Source organism: Euwallacea fornicatus, chromosome 15 (genome assembly GCF_040115645.1).
Source record: "Euwallacea fornicatus isolate EFF26 chromosome 15, ASM4011564v1, whole genome shotgun sequence".
NCBI classification, from domain to species: Eukaryota; Metazoa; Arthropoda; class Insecta; order Coleoptera; family Curculionidae; genus Euwallacea; species Euwallacea fornicatus.
The window spans coordinates 476,388-495,783 of record NC_089555.1 but is presented as its reverse complement, the minus strand read 5'-3'; the positions used below and the strand labels follow the sequence as shown (position 1 = coordinate 495,783).

General features: G+C 42.6%; 1 protein-coding gene across 4 annotated transcripts in view; it reads left to right on the top strand.

The window, feature by feature from the left end:
• The window catches only part of LOC136343528 (transcription factor SOX-13-like), a 124,474-nt gene that overhangs the window by 57,383 nt on the left and 47,695 nt on the right, over positions 1-19,396 (top strand). Inside the window, exon 1 of one of the 4 annotated variants that reach the window (XM_066290298.1) lies at positions 7,756-8,142. The exons of the other annotated variants lie outside the window; for them this stretch is intronic. The gene's annotated coding sequence lies outside the window, so the exon portion shown is untranslated. Of the gene's footprint in view, positions 1-7,755; positions 8,143-19,396 lie in introns of those variants that run through there. 4 annotated transcript variants of the gene reach the window in all.

Here is a 19,396-nt window from a genome sequence, read left to right as displayed (position 1 = left end):
AAAAAAATTATTGTTGAATAATGGCTCTAGCTGTAGTCGTTTTTGAGAAAATCGCAATCTAATGTTCTGCATACGTTTCATGTTATTTTCAGCAAAACACTGAAGTGGACTTCGAAACAGAAACTTGATGTTCGTGATGAATCGGACTTTCGCAGCCATTAATTTGATCTTGCGAACAGCCGCTAATTTAACCTTCAGAAAACTCAAAATTTCAGCTTTCCAGCGTAACGCGACCTCTCCGACAGAACGCGGCGGCACCACCTCCTCTCGTCCTTAACATCGATCATTTTCGCCCGATGAAGGTGCCGCGACCGGTCTCTCCAGATCTTCCAGTTTTGGAGGAGTCTCGGCGGGCGACCAAATCCGAGAGCTCCCGGAGCCAGGCTCGCGTCTCGTCCGCGACACTCGGCCGGACGGGGTTCCCCGGAAACGTTCCACAACCATTTCACTTTTACGTTAACGTAAGCGTGAGCGTTCGAATGGGGCGTGAACATTAATGAAATCGATCACTTCCTAAAACGAAGAATTGGGCCGGTGGAGGTTCGTTCCTGGAGAGGTGCGACGCCTCACGAAGTCGGCTCTCGTCAGTTCCGCGGGAGAAGACTTCTCTCCTTGGTTAGTGCCGTCTTTAATTTGGGAAAAGAGGAAATTCCAATTAATACAGAGCACACCCAAACATCATCATCCCTTTGAGTTTCAGCCCCGCGTTTAACTTCCTCATTTCGAGCTTGTTTCAGCTTAAGTTGTATATAGAATTTTTTAACGAGATAAAAGTCCTCTTCCGCCGGCAGTGGCGCATTTAATACACTTTACAAAGCTTTCAGGGCTCGGTTATGTCCTTTTTGCAGTGCTGCAAACACAAAAACTGAAACTCTGAACGACTTTTCGGTTGGCGGCACCCGTTGCCGTTCCGTTTACAAAGATTTCCTCTTAACTTCAGCCCGAGCCCCGTGATAATCCATGCGCGAGTTTATTATAAACGCATTTTTTCAGTTGCGCTTTTTATATCTAATTTGTCTGTTTGTATCTCCTAATGAGAACGCGCTTTATTAAGAAATTGCTTTGATTAAATTTCAGTGCTCCGAAGAAGAAAGGGCCTGCTCGGTGTTCAGCTTAGGCAAGCCCCACTTTACTCCTCGGCATTAGAGCAAACTTTTCTGGTGCCCATTAAGTATTAACCCGAAAACAGAGTACATTATATGAGAGCTTTGAAGGGCTGAGGGACTAAACAGGGTTAACCGCATTATCTGGGAATTCGCATGGCATCCGCTCGTTGCAATGTATATTTTATGAACATCGGTGAAGTTATAATGATGTTCTGTTTGAAGCTCTTTGGTGGCAAACAAACGTCCAATGTCGCGCAAAGATGTCGGCAAATTAGTGAGTAAGTGGCTCAAAGGACCGGAAAATTTCGTAATCGCGTAATTTTGCGTTGTCGCGCTTCGTTAATGTTCACCGTCATTTCAATTAAGTCATTCGCGATTACCATTCGCACTATGTCGGACACTTAATAGGGACCTGGTGATAAACGGACCTTCCATCATCAAGTTCCACGTCCGCAACTAGCCTCGCCTTAATTTTCCTACCACTTGTCCACTTTTTCGACGCTTTAAATATTAATGAAGCAATCTGCATATTTGCATCTTACTAGAGGTCGAATTTTCATATTGATTGGAAATTCAAACAAGTTCCCCGCGTTTGGCATCTTTGTGATAATGGCGAATTGCTTTTACTATAGAAGGTATGACGACAATAAATTCGATTTACGCCTATTGGAAATTTTCATGCCAGCTTGAAATGCCACTTTTAATATGATAATGCAGGTGTGGGTATCTGCTTGATGCATTTAGTGTTAATGTTTCCTTCTTTCGCGTAACATTTTAAGCAACCTCGATACGGGCTCTTCAAGGGCATTGCGTATAGTTTTATACATGATCTAAACGCTTACGAGGGTATAAATCACGAGGTAAATCCCAGATGGTGTGTGACATAAACGGCAACCTAGTGGGTCGTCGACGTATCATGTGGTTGAATTTAAGGTCAAAAAAGTTCTTATTCAAATATACGGTTTCCCTCGATTTTTCCGACTTTCCGCCTACTCGGGAGACCGCGGATAAATAACCTTTGAAGGCCCTTGTTCGGAGTTCGTTCGAACGTAAAACGAGGTTTTTTTTCTAGAATTTTCAAAACGGTCTCGCACATGAAACATCCTTCACTTCCTTGATAAATCGCCGAGAGAGGACTCATACACCTTCTCCGAAATGTTAGATCTTTCACGAGGTTCGAAACGTGATCGGAACTCAGAAAAACGGTTTGCAGCTCCTCCGCGTCGCAAGAACTCTTTCACGAACCGCTTCGAACCCGATTCAATCCAAAAACTTGCTACGAAGCGCCTTCGATCAGTTTCCACAGATGCCCGATTTGTGGAGTTCGACGAACCTCCTTCGATCCCTGCTGGGCCCGAAAGTCCTGCTTTCTCATATTTTTACTTGTCGAAGACTTCGATTGGATTCGTTGAGTCCTTGCGAAACTCAAGGAGGCACTGTCGCAACGCCTCGAGGAATGTTTCTGACTCTCAGGATTCAGAAGTTAGAATTTGTGGGATACGGGGCGTCCCACGAACGCGGGCCTCTGATCGTGCCTCAAAACTGGGACTGGGGAAAAGTTGAAATCGGTGCGTTATGCTAAAGTGGAGGTGACCTATTGAGTAAAAATATTTTCGTGAAAACGTCACTTCCGGTCATACCGGAAATGAATGTCGGCTCGCTTATTTGACGCGGGACGTCCTGCGCGTCGGTTCAAGTCTCGATTCTAGGGAACATCATGGACATTTTTCATGTACAATGTTTCGTATTGAAATTTCGTACTTACTGAAGCGACCGTTTCCTGATATTGCTGGTTTAAACTCCCTTTTAATATTATTGCTTGAAAGCATCTATTGTGCGTTTAGGCAAGTTTTCGTGATGGCTCTTTCTTGGATGTCGAATACCGAGTGTGCGACATGTGCCGGTTAACACTCGGTTACGTTCCCCGTAAATAATAGAGTCATCGAGATAATCTTCGTTTCTATAATTTACGGGCGCCGCCGGATTTGGAGTGCCGACCATTAAAAAAAGGTTTCTTTGAAATAAAATAGAAAAAAAGGTTTAGGGGTAGAGAATTAAATCGTGAGTAGTACCTATTTTTTATACCAGATAAGTATTCCTTGAAAAAATTGGGGATTTCTACTCAAACAATGAGAGTTTTTTACTATTTTCGAACGGCTACTTTGGACCGTCTTTCCGAAGACCCTCTGCGAAGAAACATGATTTGACCCCCTGATTCGAGGGCAGTAAGACACTTTGTGCAACAGCGCAAAACTTCATTGCAAAATACTCGGCTGCTTACGCGCTACCGATATTTTTTTCGAAAATTCTAAATATCTCGAAAACCGTAAAATTCAGACGTAAAACGTCACGCACGAAAAGATGTTCGTAATGTTTCGCGGAATCGAAATTTGATATGATGTAGAAGGATGTTCCATTTGAAATGAGCGAGTTGACAGTTATTGCCGGTAGAATCGGCAGTGGTAGTTCCATGAAAATATTTTCAATCAATAGATCACCTTCACTTCAGCATGATGCCCATGTTTTAACTTCATTCCTAGTCGCTGCTTTCGAGACGTGGATAGAGGCCCGTATTCACGGGACGCCCTGTATAGTTTAGTTCGCTCGAGTTGAAATTGTAGTATCGACTGGGAGTAAGTCAGTCAATTTAAAAAAAAACTCAGAATAAAGCTCCTTCAGTTCCGTCTACACACACGCTCGACTGGTTTCTCTGTCTCTCCGTCTCTCCCTCTCTCCCTCTCTCCCTCTCTCTCTCTCTCATTCTCTTTCTTAGTTCGACTGAGCTTCCTCCATTTTTTATTCCGAAGCAATTAGAAAAACCAATATTTCGAAAACCCCCGATAACTTCGATTAGCATCATTTACCCCGTTTAACCTTGTCTCCTCTATCTCCTCGCACATGGAGGCGTCAACATCCATACCTTCTCCCCTTTTTGATCGCAACAAAACCGGTCAAATTCACGTGTACCCCCATGTTTCATAAAACCACATACTCCTCCAATATATTAAGTTTGGTGTTTTATTGTGAGCCATCTTTTCTTCGGACAGCTGAGCTCCTTTTACGGTTGTCATATTCTTTATATCCGTTTTAGTATCCTCTTTTATACGCGGTCTCCGAGGCCATCTCACCGATCGACAATAAAGAAAAGAGAAGAGAGAACTTTGTCGCGTAAATATAAAATGTATGGAATAATTTATTTTCATTTTGTCGTTCTTGTAGTCCGTCTGTTTAGGACAGAAAAACAATTCGTACCATTAATCTAATTCAGGACGAGTCGCGGAAGCGTTGGCAGAGAAGAACAAGGGGCCAAATACCGTTTGTCGACGACACCGCTGCTGGTTAACAGATTTGTCAAGTTGTTTGTTTTTTGGGTGCATTCCCGATTGATTGATTGATGAGAGACCAGATGCCAAAAACCCAAAGGTTGAGACAAAAATTAGATACCGGGAATATCTCCCGCATCTGTTAACTGCGTGCGTTTTTCCGTCGATTTCTACTTTTTTGGCACCAACAACGGAGGGGATGGTAATTTCCAAGGGCGGGGCGAACAAATGGACTCCAGCGACCCCAACAACGCTTCTTTATTGTTTTTAATGGCAATTAAGCGGTAATCCGACACACAAAGGGGCCGGTGCCGCTGCCGCTGACAAGGATTCGCTTAAATATTTTAAAGGTATAAATGGATTTGTTTTGGTTAAGAGCTTAAGCAGGATTCGTGTGACGGGAAAAATGCCCTTTTCGCGTAAAAAAAGTCATTTCATCCTACGTTTAAGGTCGACCAAAGATGTGAGAGTAGCGTATACAGGGTGTCCGTTCCCGGAGCCCAGCCGCGAAGGCCTCGGTAGACGTAAGCGGCGCGACATCGGTTAAATTGGGACGAAGTCGTGCGATTTGGAGTTCGTCAATTTGTCGGTTCGAAATTTGAACAGATTCGATAACTTTCGGGGGTCTTCGGAGAAATTCAAATTTTGAGTTTTTCCCAAACGTATTTGGGGCGGCAAACCAAAACGACCACACCGCCATGGCAACTTTTTCCCTGCCACAACGCCGCGACGTCACGTTTGAAATGCCACGTTTCGATCTCTGGCATACATCGTCAACTTTGTTTTTTTCATAGGCGCCATTTTGGATTTTTACCCTTCTTGTTTTCATTTTTTTCCGATTCCCATCACAGTAAAATGATGAAGAAAAATTCGGAACTACCCAAAATCTCGACAAAACAACGCATGCCGTGTTTTCATGTGAGTATCCAAAAAGCCCAAAAACTCCAAAAATTTCAAACACCACAAATTTTTCGGATCTATCTCTGGGTTGGAAACGAAAAAAAACTATTTTCTGGACGGAAGCCGACATCAAGTGCCATCAGTTTATGATAGAAAAACCAAAACTTTCAAAACTGTGATTACTGAGAGAGAAAATTGTTTCAATTTCAATAAATCCTTCGAAGCAGAAGAAATAAAATGCATTTGCAATGCAGATATGCTGAATAATACATAGTTATTTAGTAAAAGTGAAATATTAATTTGCAGTCCTGGACTACAGTGTCCTGTTGGGGTGGGCCGATGTCGAACGAAGCGTTTTTCCTTAGTTCCACACAGAAGTTTCTCTTATGCTCTCCTGTTAACGTCTCTTAGATTTAGATGAGCGAATGAAGGATTTTAGATTTAGATGAATCCAAGATGGTGAACTGGGCGCTACGGCCCTATAAGATAGCATTCGCGCAACCCAAAGTCCGTCTGAAAGACCCCGGCCGCGCAGGCCGCTCGGGGATTCCCGGCCATCCGAGTGTGAGCTGGGGACTCCGGCCGAACTGTCTGTGTTTCCGCTCGTATAATATACAATGCGTCCACGGATGGGCTGGTCAAGAAAAGAAATTTTACGAGAAAAATGTGGTCTTCGCAATGGATTTTTTCTTGTTCCAAAACCCTCGAATGAGTTCGTTACAGGTAAATATAAAATGTTTCCTCCATTTAAATTTTACCAAGTCCCAAAAATGAATTTTCATTTTCACGACAATTACAATCAAGACTTTGGGTTATTGATTATTATTACTGCAATATTTCAACAAAAAAGGGACACCACAATAAATGAAAATATCATTTGAACTCTTTACCACCTTGTTGAACGCACGGCTCACGTCCTTGACGCATTGCTCTAAAACTTGTTCGGATCTCTTTGAGCGATAAAGATGCCACAGCACCTCTGAGACCTTTCCTTCAGATGTTCTGCATTCGGAAAAAGACCGTTCGCACAAACTCTTCGTTTCAATGGATCCAAAGGTAAAAACCTCAATGGTCAAACAAGGGCTTCTCCGTGGCTCATCGTCGATCGATTATTTTTATTGCACCGAAAAACTAATTTATAATAATCAGACTTTATATTTGTAATGAGCAGCTCACGAAAAATTATTAGAAAGAATAATAGTTTCAACGGTTAAGGGCGGTTTTATGTGGTACTTTTTCCCTGGGTCCCAATGGGCTCCACTTGTTCATAGCGCCCGGCGTCTTTGTATACGGTAACATGTGGGATAGGTCAAAAGATGGTATGAAAATCAGATGATCATAGGAGAGCGCAAACGGCCTCAGGCCAAAACGTACGGTTACGTATCTCGTGAAGACGAGAATTGATTTTTAGGACTTAGAAAAATTTTCAACTTAATGGATCTACTCTCTTAGATATTGATACGCAACGAAAAAGAAAACTGAAATGGTAAAAACTCATTAAGCCATTTTGGAAAAAGTGGAAACTTTTATGAAAGGCGCATTTTTCTCGTGAAACGAAATATAAGAAAATTTCTCTTCTAGGCGACACTATTCGAGGACATACTATATATAATAGTGACATCATTTCTTAAATCATCTTGATTTTTCATTATTTTCTGCCAAAGCATCTTTCTGTCGCCACAAAACACCCTGTATAGAAGTTTCAACCCCACTCAGATGTAGCAGGAGCTTCTTTTCCACACGCCTGTTGATTTCTCTCAGATATTTTTGTCTGCATTAAAAGGAGAGAGGAACAGTGTCAGCGAAAACTCAATTTTTAGTGAATATGAATAATAATTTCTTCATATGGAATTTTGTCTCCTGATGGTAAAAGTTCAAATGAAAAATTGCTAGAAATTATGGAGTATTGTACGATATAGAACGAGCTTCATACGCAGATGAAGTAAGAAAATCAAGAAAGAGAATTCCTGAGATACTCTTAAAATTGATTATTTTTAGAGTATTCGCATTTACTGTGCGCAACTTACGAGCTAACATCGGCAAATAACAATTTAAGGGATGTTTTCACTCGAATTGAAACTCAATAGATGGCCACCTTACTCCCTCGCCCCTTGTCGTTCTAGAGAACATGAAATGTGCCCCTCTATGTTTGGCCACATCAGGAACAAACAATCACAAGTTAGTAAAAACGATTGTAAAAAGATTACGCAAGAAAGCGTACCATCATCAGTGTCTTGTGGGTGTCTCGCGGGACGCCCCGCCCTCACAACAATGCCAGGTTTGCGAACCTCTTTAAGGCTCATCTACACGGCCACGGAAACGTGAACAATTCGCAAAGTGGGCGGTCTGCACACGTGGTCTCCGAGGGAGGGTCGAGGGCGGTCCCCATTGGAAAAGGGGGGAAAGATGCAACGGGGCCGCCGAAGCGAGCGAGCAGAGACATCCTGGCACGCAGTGTACACGCACACGATCCGTCAAGTCCGTTCTACGCGGTATAAATCTGGCCTGTAGTGCGGCCGCCTCGAGGTGTCTGACAATAGCCAGCGGCGAGGACGTTTCAGGTGACAGGTGCACAAATCGTCGGACATTCAGTGTTGGACCAATAGAGCTCGGGGTAAACAATAGATGTGAGGGGTTGCGCAGGGGGGTTGCCAAGGGTGCGCACACCCCATTCTCGGCTCGTCGGGACTCTTCTTTTATGCAGTGCGGACAGTTCGGTTAACGGACACAGTGGCTGCCGCACATCTTCAAGAGGTTCGCTCACCGGCGAATCTACAGCCATGTATTGACTCCTCGCTCCTCAGACGCATCGGGTGAGTTCTATTGCTGTAGCTGCATGACCTTAAACAGACTCACTAGTGTAGGTGTTATCTGGCTCATCAATCTCCACTGGAGATATTCCTAAAAAAAGAATTTACCTTACATCAAGAGAGATGCTTATCAGTGTGTTCGTTCATTAAAAGAATCCCCGGTTCGGTTTAGAAAGCGGATGTGACTGGTCCAGAGCATTGTTAGAGCCGCACATTTGTCGGCCTAATGGAAAACATGTGTGTTATGTTCCTGCTATACCTTTCTCTTTCGGGAGACAGGAAAAAATTGGACGGAATCGTATTTCACTACGTGGTTATGCATATTTGCATTTGAGGGGCCCATTTCCTGGGTTCGAATTTTCTTCTTGAACCACCTACGCGCCTCACGCGCAAGGGGGGATCGCGGGTTCTCGTAAAAGTTTGGGACAGTTCGAATAGATGCCCGGGCAAGGGGCAATTTTTCGGGATTTCAGGGCGAAAAGCTGTCATTTCGGTTTCTTTCAGTCCGCCATTCGACTCGTGACAGTTTCGATGGTACCCATAAGGAATTTAAAGGGTCTTCGTGTCAGAAGGATCATCTAGGTATATACGCGAGTACTTTAGATAGGGCTGGGGACAAGGTCTCTCGAATACTATTTATAGAATTGCTTAGCTAGAATTAGAATTGGCTAGAAAGTACGTTTTAGAGGAACCAGCGTTAAGCCAAAGGGCTAATATGCGTTCACCCATGCAGGCTCAACTTTAGGTCTACGTCCAGGCTCATTCGGTGAGACGGCGCCCCCTTCCCTCATCTTCGGATCGTAAACATATGGAGGCAGAGACATATAAAAAAGGTCCATGCAAAAGTGTTTTGGCTGTAAACAAATTATTTTTGCGGGTACTTTGAAAGATACAGGGGGGCCCAAAACTTAGATGTTATCTCCTCTGAGAGCCAAATTATTGACGCTGTGTCGTTCGTTTCCATATAAACCACGAGATTCGTTAACGTTAAAGTTAATAAAATATTAATAATTGTTCCTAAACAGACTGGCCTACTTTTTGCTTCAATTTCACATTTTGAGTTGAATTCTAAGTATTTTTTGCGAACCATAACGTTCGAATTAATTTAGTAGTTTTCCATAACGACCTTTGAATGTGGAAAACATCAAAAGTAGTAACGCTCGTAACGAGACGTACACAGGCCGGATTGTCCACAATTAAGCCCACGATAGTTCATTGGACAATGTCGCATTTAGGAAAAACTGCCCTGCCACGCTCTCTCGGTACACCTCGTATATTCGAATTCAGACGTTTTTAAATGTTCAGATAAAACACTTTACCGAAACGGAAAATGCATGAAATGTCTCATAGTAGGGCGTCAAGCCTGGCTGATCCCTTTAAGTCTTGATGTCATGGAGAGGGCCACCTTGGAGAGCTCATACTTACGGGTTCACGTCATTATAATCAAAGACATTCCAGCGTTGTGTGCGATGACTAGTTTGCGTTTCTAGCACTTGGCGTAGGAGAGCAATGAAGCGACTTAGTGCCAGTTTCGAAGGAATCTTTCGCCACGATCGGGCTCTGATGGTCGAATTGGTCCAAAGCTACTAGGGCCGGACTTCTAATTTACGCGTACTAATTTGTCAGTTCGTCCCTGAGAATACTGACTCACTTACTTCATATATGCTTACTGTATTTCATCAATTCACAATTCAACGTATTTCATGAAATTAGGCTTCTTCCAGAATTTTTTTAAAGGGTTTTAATATCTAAATAACCAGATGAAGCAAAACGTGACTCATCCCCAAATTGACCACTATGTTCTTTCTCTTGCTTCATAGACATTTGACGGTGTCATGACCAGGACATGTAATGTCGTAGTTGTTCCTCTGCCTCTTACCAGCTTCGTCCTTTCTCTAAAAATGATTAATTTTTATCATTGGAGAGACACTCACTATTTCATAGGAGTTCGCTACAGATCCACCTTCACAAGAGGAGGTTTTTCGTCTTCATTTCGGCCTGTATTGCCAACGGTTCAAATCAATAGATTTTCGCAAGGCAGAAACAAGACGCGCAACTCTTCTCTAAGTGGAAAAATCGTTTGGGGCGAGATGTTAAGAATGAAATCTTTGTTCTATAATATAAAACGAACATCTGTTTTTACTCAAGATTAGGCACTCGACTGGCGACTAATGGCAAAACTACAGCACACCAGCCACATGTGGTTATGTGGGTGAATTCGATCGACCTGGTTTTTCGGCTTAGGCAGGGGCATCGAAATTCACCTTCAAGATCAAAGGAACTCTTACATTCGATAATAGAGCAGAGCACATCCCTAGATTCTCTAAACATGTGTGTATAATGCGTTCTCATGTTGCAGAGCTAATATTTAAATCATTGTGTTTCCCTTTCGGATCAGGTTTCACCATACTGACCCAACTCAACATCCCATACATCACGTTTCGGAGTGGTTGCAAATGTTGATGCATCCCCTCGGATGGGTCGGGGGAGAGGGAAATGAGTGCGTTCGAATTTTTTTCTTTTCTGAACAGGATCGATGGAACACACTGTTAGATTTCCAGGGCTAATTTTGTCTATTTTTTTCTTTCGTTCCTTTTTTCTCCAACTTTCTTATTCTTCTTCTAAATTTACGTCAGCACATATAAACTTTTTCCAGAGGAGTATCTCCAAAAATGTTAATGCGCTATACTTTCTACGTCTTTTTGAACCACCCTGTAAAATCGAAAATAACTTTTGCTGCAGCTAATGTCAACTGGGATATTTTAATATGACACTCAAGGGTAATCACTCTGTATATCAACATTACCTGATAAAAAATCCACCTTCGGTCTCTGTAAGGGAACTTGCCATTATTACAGTCAATTACCGAAGAATTAGTATTAATTAGGTATACATAAAGAATAGAAATGCGCTTCGTTATTATCTCGAAAACTAATGGAGCAACCTGAACATGTCTTGCATTTATCCAATCCCTTCTTGATTTTTTAGGAAATTGTTTGATTTTTGTTTGAAATTTTTGCATTTTTTGTCCTTGAATTTAACTATTTTAATTGAATCCATGCTCAACGGTTAGAGGATTCCTAAACGTCGTTGCGGATTCGATGAAACACAGTGGGGTGGATTTTCAGGACACAAAGTTTTTTACAAACTCTTTAGCCTCTTTTTCATGCCTTTTGCAAGTCATTAATCAGGTGGATAATTCGTTGAGTTATCAGATTCTGAAAAACACAGTGGCGCGTCTATGTTGCCAGAAATGCCACCCATTTTTTTCAATTTGCAAAATCCGTTTTCACATCCCTTCCAGAGCCATCCAGCGATTCTCAAGTTCACTCCCGAATCTTGAGTTTTATGGGCATTCCTTCGAGTTTCTATATTTGATGAAGCACAGCGACAACTTTGTTCTCGAATATGGCAAAAGTGTCCAAAATATTGAATTAAAAATAGCAATTTTTACCTGAATTTTTACCTTCTCAATTCCATAGCTCATCTACTCAGGCCGTCTGCAAAGTACATCCAGTCTCTTTCAGTAGATCAAGTCGAGGGATTTATTTTTTCAAGTACCTGACTTGACGAACTCGTAAAACAAAGGAACAATTTATTTCTTAAAATTGACTTTTGCAAACATCAACTGTAAATTGCCAAACAATGCGAACCACAAACGGGTTTAAGTCCTGAGGCATTTGTCTCGTAACCTCCCCCTGAAGGCTGTTCAAGTATTCATTTGCTTTTGCCTTTGGGATTTGCTCGTGAAAAGCCTCTTGTTCTCACAAAAACCCCCAGTCATTAATTTTTTATCGCTTTTTCTTAGCATTGTATTTTGCGAATCGAGAATGCACCCCCGACACAGAGACAGCAAAGATCCCAGGACTAATGTGTTCAGCAATTACTGTACAAAAAAGCTTAATCTTAATTTGCTTATACGTAGACGACCAAAAATCCCGCATAAATTCATTAAACATTTGAGGAAAATGCTTTTCATGAAAATGTTGGAACACGTCGAACGTTTTTAATTGTGCATTTTTCCACGCAACACATGTGCACAGGGTTGCTCGTCCAATGGACAAATGTACATTTTCCTTTCTTGCTTATGGAACCCCATGTGCATTGCATTGTGACGTTATTCAGTTCTTTGAGACATTCTGAACAGATTTGATGTGACATAGGCATGTTTAAGTTCAACAGCTATTGAAATATGTGTTCGCGCAATGTGGCAATCAGAGTGGCCTGTCAGATCGCCCGATTTTACCCTCATGGACTTTTTTTTTTCATGGGGGGTTACTTCGAAACATAAGTTTCTCGAAGAACATACACATGGGATTTCATGAGAACAAAATGAAAAAGCACACTTAAGTACTACACGGGCAACCCTGTATGCCCGTCTGCTACGTCAAAAATGCACAACTAAAACAATGTTTGGCCGGTTCGTGCATTTCCTTAAAAAATATTTCCTTCAATTTCCAACAAATTTACGCGGGACTTTTGGTCCTTTGTGTATACATTCACTCTAAGCCTGGTTTGCATTAATCCGCGTAATGTGGTACGTTTTATGCACTTAAATAATTGCTCAATGCCGTCCAAGGAACCTTTAGTGAGCGTAAAATAAGCTGATTGAAGCAGGCAGCTTACATTTTGCCTTGAAGCGTTCTGAGGCATGTGAGTGAAGGAATAGAGGAGTAGTGCGGATTGAAGGGAATGTGTTCGAAGAGATGATTATCGTGACGATGAGGGCAGGGCCGGCCCTCACAACTCTGACGCCTTGGACGGAACTCATAATCACTCCCAAGGAACACCGTCGACCGGAAGGTCTGCCGCCCTCCCTGGTCTGCCACCCTGGACCGTCGCCCAACCACCCCGCTCTCCCCCTGCCGCCGTAAAGCCGGCAGCGGATGAGGGAGGCACGACAAATGGAAAATGAGGGTGTAGCTCGGCAAAACGTTCGGATTGAAGAGATCGAGAGTGATCAATCCTGCTAGTCAACTGACGAGGGAAGAAAGGTTATCTCCGTATCGTTAGAAGATATCAATAAATTCAATGGAGATGATAAGCGCCATGAAAGTGCAGATGTGCCAAGAACCACTTACATTTGGTATCTAACACACCGTTGTTATCTATGCAACCTTTGGGTAAACAAACTCTTTAGTATGCATTTAAGCGTCCTACGTACCGACACATATTTGGTCTCAATTACAGGTCGAATCTAAGTTATGAAGACACTCATCGAAGAATAAGATTACGAGATACTTCTAACGGTACCCTGTCCGATAATCTCAAATTAGCTGACCTGCTGCTGGAATAATAATTGTTAATTTGTTTTCGTTAAGTTGTGCAAATTAGACACGATCTTCTTCAATTATGCCCGACTTCCTGGTAAGAGAGAGAAATTGTTGTTTCGATAAATAATAATTCTAGGGTATGTCCCGAGGCTGCGCCTGCACGTATAATGAATCGACTTCTGTTATGTGGAGTGCCACAGGTAGTCGCACTTGTCCTTATTCCGTTACACGCAATGGTAAGATTACACGTCTTCGTCTCGGGTATTTTATTAAGGCCGATTAAGAGCCTTTACAATAAACCGAAAGCCATAATCTGTATGATAATACAGATTACATAATGCAACTAAAAATAAACGTTTGCATATCATTAAAGGAGAAGCTTTGATTATTTCCCAGCGTATCGCTATTTTATAAAGTGAACAACCTTTTCAAAATCCCAAACCGGTTCGGCGATTACCATAACAATTGTCCCCTTGGAAGAAACTCGCATCTCCACAAAACAACCTGTTAATTGTGTAATTATTTCAAAGATAGCTGGACCGGACCGCCTGCACCACCCAAATTTCCTCGCTTTTTCAAACATATAAATCGACGACAAGTTTTCGCTAACGTGCAAAGAAATTGTCTACAGTTCGCGACACATGTCACCACTCATTTATAGCCGAACGAAATAATACAGATGCATTTTGGAGCATTGTCAAAATTTCAAAAAATTCGCCCATGTTTATTGTCCACTCGCATTCTGCGTCCAAGCTCCTCGGCCAGGAGATCTTTATATATCCCGGTCGCCTTCGATGTGGGTCCGAGTGTCGGTGCAGTTTGGCTCGGTCCGAGTGGGGCAAGCTTATAAAAGTCGAAAAGAGTGGAATTTTCGATCTCAAGATAAAAGCTATTATTTTTTCTCTCATCTGTTCCAATTAAAAGGCCTGCCCGAATATCAACTGCAAATTTAGCTCCGAAGACAACGGTTCGCGTAATAAAAATAAAGAGGCCTGATGAGGCCGCTTTATTGGCCCGCTAAGTAGGAATATAACTTTTTTTCTCTTGTGATAAAAGAGCACTCAAGAATCCGTTTATTCCTGGGAATGGCCCCAATCAAGGATTGGGAAAGGAATTTCGAAAGGAATATATTCCGATTAGTTCAGATTTTATTGTTCTGGATGACCGTTTCGAAGATCCCGCGCGAGTTGAAAGAAATCGGGTGCCGAGCGGGAACGCACACTTCGGAGGTCTGCAGTAGCTGTTGCAGCGGTCAATGCTGCCCAATTAAGTCCCGAACACGTTCACTTGCATTGGGAAATTTTTAACTTCACTCAAGCATCCTGCGAAGATCGCGGGGGGAAGATCCAGTTACTGGAACCTCACGAGACCATCTATAAGGAGTGCGCCAAGAATATCCATCAAAGAGAGCCGCCGTAACCTCCTCCAACGGCTACGAGAAGCCGCGATTATCAAACTTTAAAGTTGCATCCGCGGGACCTTCTAGGGGCACTGCGTTTTTCCACCTTCAATTCCAAAGCATGTGCCAGCGTGTGGCTGAAAGGAGAACGAGCCTCACAACAAACCTCCTCCAGAGTTCTTGTAAGTAAAACTGAATAAGCGTTCCTCGCGACAAGTCACAATGCTGAGAAATCCGAAGCTGAATTTTAGAGAACTTGAAGAAGATATGAAGGGGAAATTCGATGAGGTGGCGCCTCAATGAGAACTGTCGGTTAAAAGAGTGCCCCTTCGAGTCAAAACCGAAGAAAAAATACTAAGTTGGAGAATTTGATGAAAGTACTGAGGAAATGTGATGGAAAAGTTGACGAATAAAAAGTAAAACGAAGCCTCAATGAAGGTTGGTGAAACTGCATCAAAATTTTAGAAGAGTGGGTATGAATGGTGTAACGAAGCCTCAATCAGAGCCCCCGCTCATGAATAGGGCTGGCCTTAGTAAGGCTGCCGCCTCGGGCTGTCGCCTGACTAGCCTCCCGCTCAAGGCTGGTACTGCTTACAATCGAGTACTGGTACAAGGGGCACGTGTAATCTGGCATAAATTCGAAATCGAGAGGCAAGTGAATGTTCTTCGTGGCAGCACTTACTACCAAGAAGCCGAAACTTCATATTAACAAAGTTTTTGTTCATATTCATTTATTTTAATAGCAAATTAGTACTTATTTCAATTGGGTAAATTTGGAATCACCGTTTTTCCTCTTGGGGGAGCCTTTCGGCAGTCGGGAGACACGCAAGCACTGCCATAACATTCTCACAAGAAGTAGTCCAGGAGGCTCATTTTTGCGAGTCCACGAGCTGCCGAGCCTGCAACGTTCTTTGTGATGTTCCAGCCTGAAATTTCATTTTTCCGGCCTTCTGCCCTCAACATTCTAGATTATTACACTCAATGCCGTTACATTGCTGAACTCCATCAACTTTCCCTCACTGCAAGCATGTTGACCTTCGCTAACGGGCTATCGCCCCCGTGTTTCCTCTGTTGAGTGAAAGTAACTAAATTACGCCGTTAAATCTCTACCCTTCGACCTCCGAAAGGGGTGTTGTGGACTGATTCAGCTGCTCCAACCTGCGGAGTTTAACCCAAATTCTGGGAAACTCGATGGGGTTGTCTGCAGGTTGATTTTGAGCAATCTTGAGTTGTCCCGGCGACACGCAGGGACCCGAAATTGGGTCTTCGGAACCCCTGGGTGCGTCAGATCGGCCTATGTCGAGTCCATTAACACCGTTTAGCGCGGCGTTGTTTCCATGGATTTTTTAAGAACTGGTCGATCGATGGATTATTTATTATAAAATTTTGTTTGTGCTCATTATTAATTCTGAGAAGTCGAGCATTATGACCGACACAGCACGACTTCTAACGTTAATATCTGGGCAGAAATTTGCAAATCTGACCCGATATACCCCCGAGCCTTGAGAACAATCCAAGAAACAATAAACTCGGGGTCAAATTGTTATCTTTTTAAACAAAACGTATTAATAAAACAAACGTTTTAAACAAAATGTTCACGCTTATAACACATGACGCGAAGTCTTTGAATATCAAATTATTGCGTCTCGGAATTCGCTTCGACGTGCGTACCCGGTGTCCCAAAATTATTGCAAAATTATGTACATTATTACTCCTGGGACAGGCATTAAATTTCCGTAAAAGGCAAAGGAAAAAACTGCCGCCCGAAGGAGTTCCGCCTTATTTCCTTTTATTGCAAAGAAAATATTATTAAGAAGTTGAAAGGATGGAAAATAATAAGTATGAAAGCGGAACTTGAAAGAACGGCGTCCCGAGAACACCCGAATTGAAACAGAAATAATATAATAAGCGATGAAAATATTTATTTGAGAAATTAGATTTGTTACCCCCGTTTTGTCACAAAACAAAAATTGCTGCTGCTGCTGCTGCTGCTGCTGCTGCTGCTGAAGCAGGAACGAGGCCCAATCGATACGGCCCGAGGAGGAGCTCTCTCTCTAAGGAAGTCCATCGTCTATATCATTAAATTTTTTATTTGTTTCTCGCATAAATTTACGTTTTTCCTCGGTGCGAGCTGCATAATAACAGATGTTTTGTGTGCTCCTGACATGATCCAAACTTAATAAAATCCAGTGGACTATTGCCTAACAATATCGAGCGATAATCCTATATTACTACGTAAACTACAAGAAATATGAGCTCATAATTTAATAATTACACTTATAGTGCGGATACATAACATTAAAATATAAGCTCTATAATCGAGGAGAACACGTTATTTGCCATAAATTATACAAATCCTATACCGTGAAATTTAAACGCCCGTTAATATTTCTTCACCATAATGATTTTTCTTGTAATTTACCGCACATTTAGTGGGCGTTTTAATTAATTGTCCGTATCTATTGTGCCCCGATTTGGGATATCGTCTTCGGAAATATGCAAATTTCCTTGATTAGTTCGGTTATTGCTTTTTTTTATAGTTTGTTTACATATGTAAACCGGCGCCAAACCTGATAAAAAAATTAAAAAAAAAAAAAAAACTAAAAACGCCGCGAATTAATTTGGCACACCCACCGACAGATCGCGGATGAGAAGTGAATGAAGGATTGATTTCAATAACAATTTGTTACATCATTATGGAAGCTATTGATAGCCTTTAAAGGAAAAGTTGCATGCAGTCTGCTTAGCGTCCGCTTTGAAGCCGGCAGGGCCACTGGGAATGCGGGTCCGGATTCGTTAAGCGAGGTTCGGCAAATTACGTCATTAAATTAAAATAATCCAGGAACCCTCGCGAATCCGGGAACAAATTTTGAATCAAAACTCGGGACTTTTTCTAAAACTAGAAAATAGGTTTCCATTAGATTTCCCAGAAAATTCGGGACGAGCTCGCCCCGGCGCGAACCCCGAGATAACGAATTTTAAGGCTAAATGAGAGCGCCCTCGTTCCTCCCGCGTTAGAGAATGTACAGTGCGTCCCCGGAACAAAGCGAGACGGACCTCGCGAAGGGCGAAAAATCATCGATTCAAAAACTTTTTTTTTGCGATTCGCTCCTGCCCGTTCAAATGAGCGAGATTTGGAGAAACTCACTCGCGAGTCATGAAACGCGAATCGCAACTTTTGGACTATGAACAAGTTTCAAAATGCTCGCTCATGGGTGAGTTATCCGCGTCAGGTTTCCGAAAGACTCACTCCTGAGATGCTCATCGGCTGTTCAGGCGTGAACCGCTCAGCGCTGTTTCCCTCACTTGCGGAGCGTTCCAAATTAACTTACATCACAAGTACCAATAAAAATTAAGATTAAAGAATTTTAATTTTCTTCTTTGGAAACGTGCAAAAACATTTAAATTTTAGCTGTTTTCAGTTTTTACTCTTCGTATCTTACGATAGAATCGTGAATATGTGAGTCATACAGAGTTGACACGTGAGCCATTTGACAACGACTCTCTCATGAGCGTGAGCCTAAAGCAAACGAGTACTACGGATAACTCGCGAGCATGAACTAAAGGTAAATGACCGTATTTGAAGTTCAATGTCGTGAGTAAATCTTGAGCGACTCCTTCCAAACCCCACAGATAGTGATTGCAGGCCAGTTCGGGTTGGTGATTTATCTCCAGACCGAATCGCCGTTTGTCAAAAACGCATTTTTTTATAGAGCATTAGGAAGTCCTGCGGACTAGGCACCAGACGATCCCGCACGATATTGTCGGGTGGGTTGTTCCATAGGAGGACGGAGTAAACTCCTGCCATCTTGTTATCCCGTCCAGTCCCTCCTGGAACCGCTGAAGCATGGCTTCGGGGAACGTCCGCTCCCTGACACGAAACCTGAAAATCCTCGACCAACTTTGATGTCTCGCATATTTTTTTATATTCGTGCAATTGGAACAGTGGCTTACGGAACGAGCCTATAATGAAAGCCATTATCCCCGATGGCGGAGGTTGCCGCATTTTTCCCAAAACAACCTTTTAATGCAAGTGTGCGGCTCTCGCTAACTCACAGAGAACTCGCGCATTTTCACGCGAAAAATTCCAACATCCCGCGAAAGACTGCCACAAGACAGACCTCAGTGGCGAAACACTAAAATTAAATAAAGAAAACTCGATTCCGTTAAAGAGTCCGCGATGTGTCGTCGGGGCGGGCGAAGAGACCTGCTGAGTCCAAAAACGAAAAAAAAAAAAGAAAACGTGGAAAAATGGAGAGTTTCAGCTGGAAAAAACGTTTAACATCCCGCAAAGATTCGCCGTGTCGTGTCGCGCAAGTGGCCCACATTTCGCCCACTCGCCGTTGTCCTCCGGTGTTGTACGGACCGGTCAGGACTTCTCCAGATTTAGATTTCAATTTTAAAGAAACAATTCCGTATTGTCCCGTTTGATTTAGCGAGCAGTTCTCGACACACAAAACCTAAACAGGTGTTTAATACCCTCATCAACCAATCTTCTCGACGCAACAAAACCAAAAAAGCGGCCTCCGCAATGAAAAAGGACAACCGAACGTTTCGGAATTCAAAAGGCAGTGTAAGACATTGT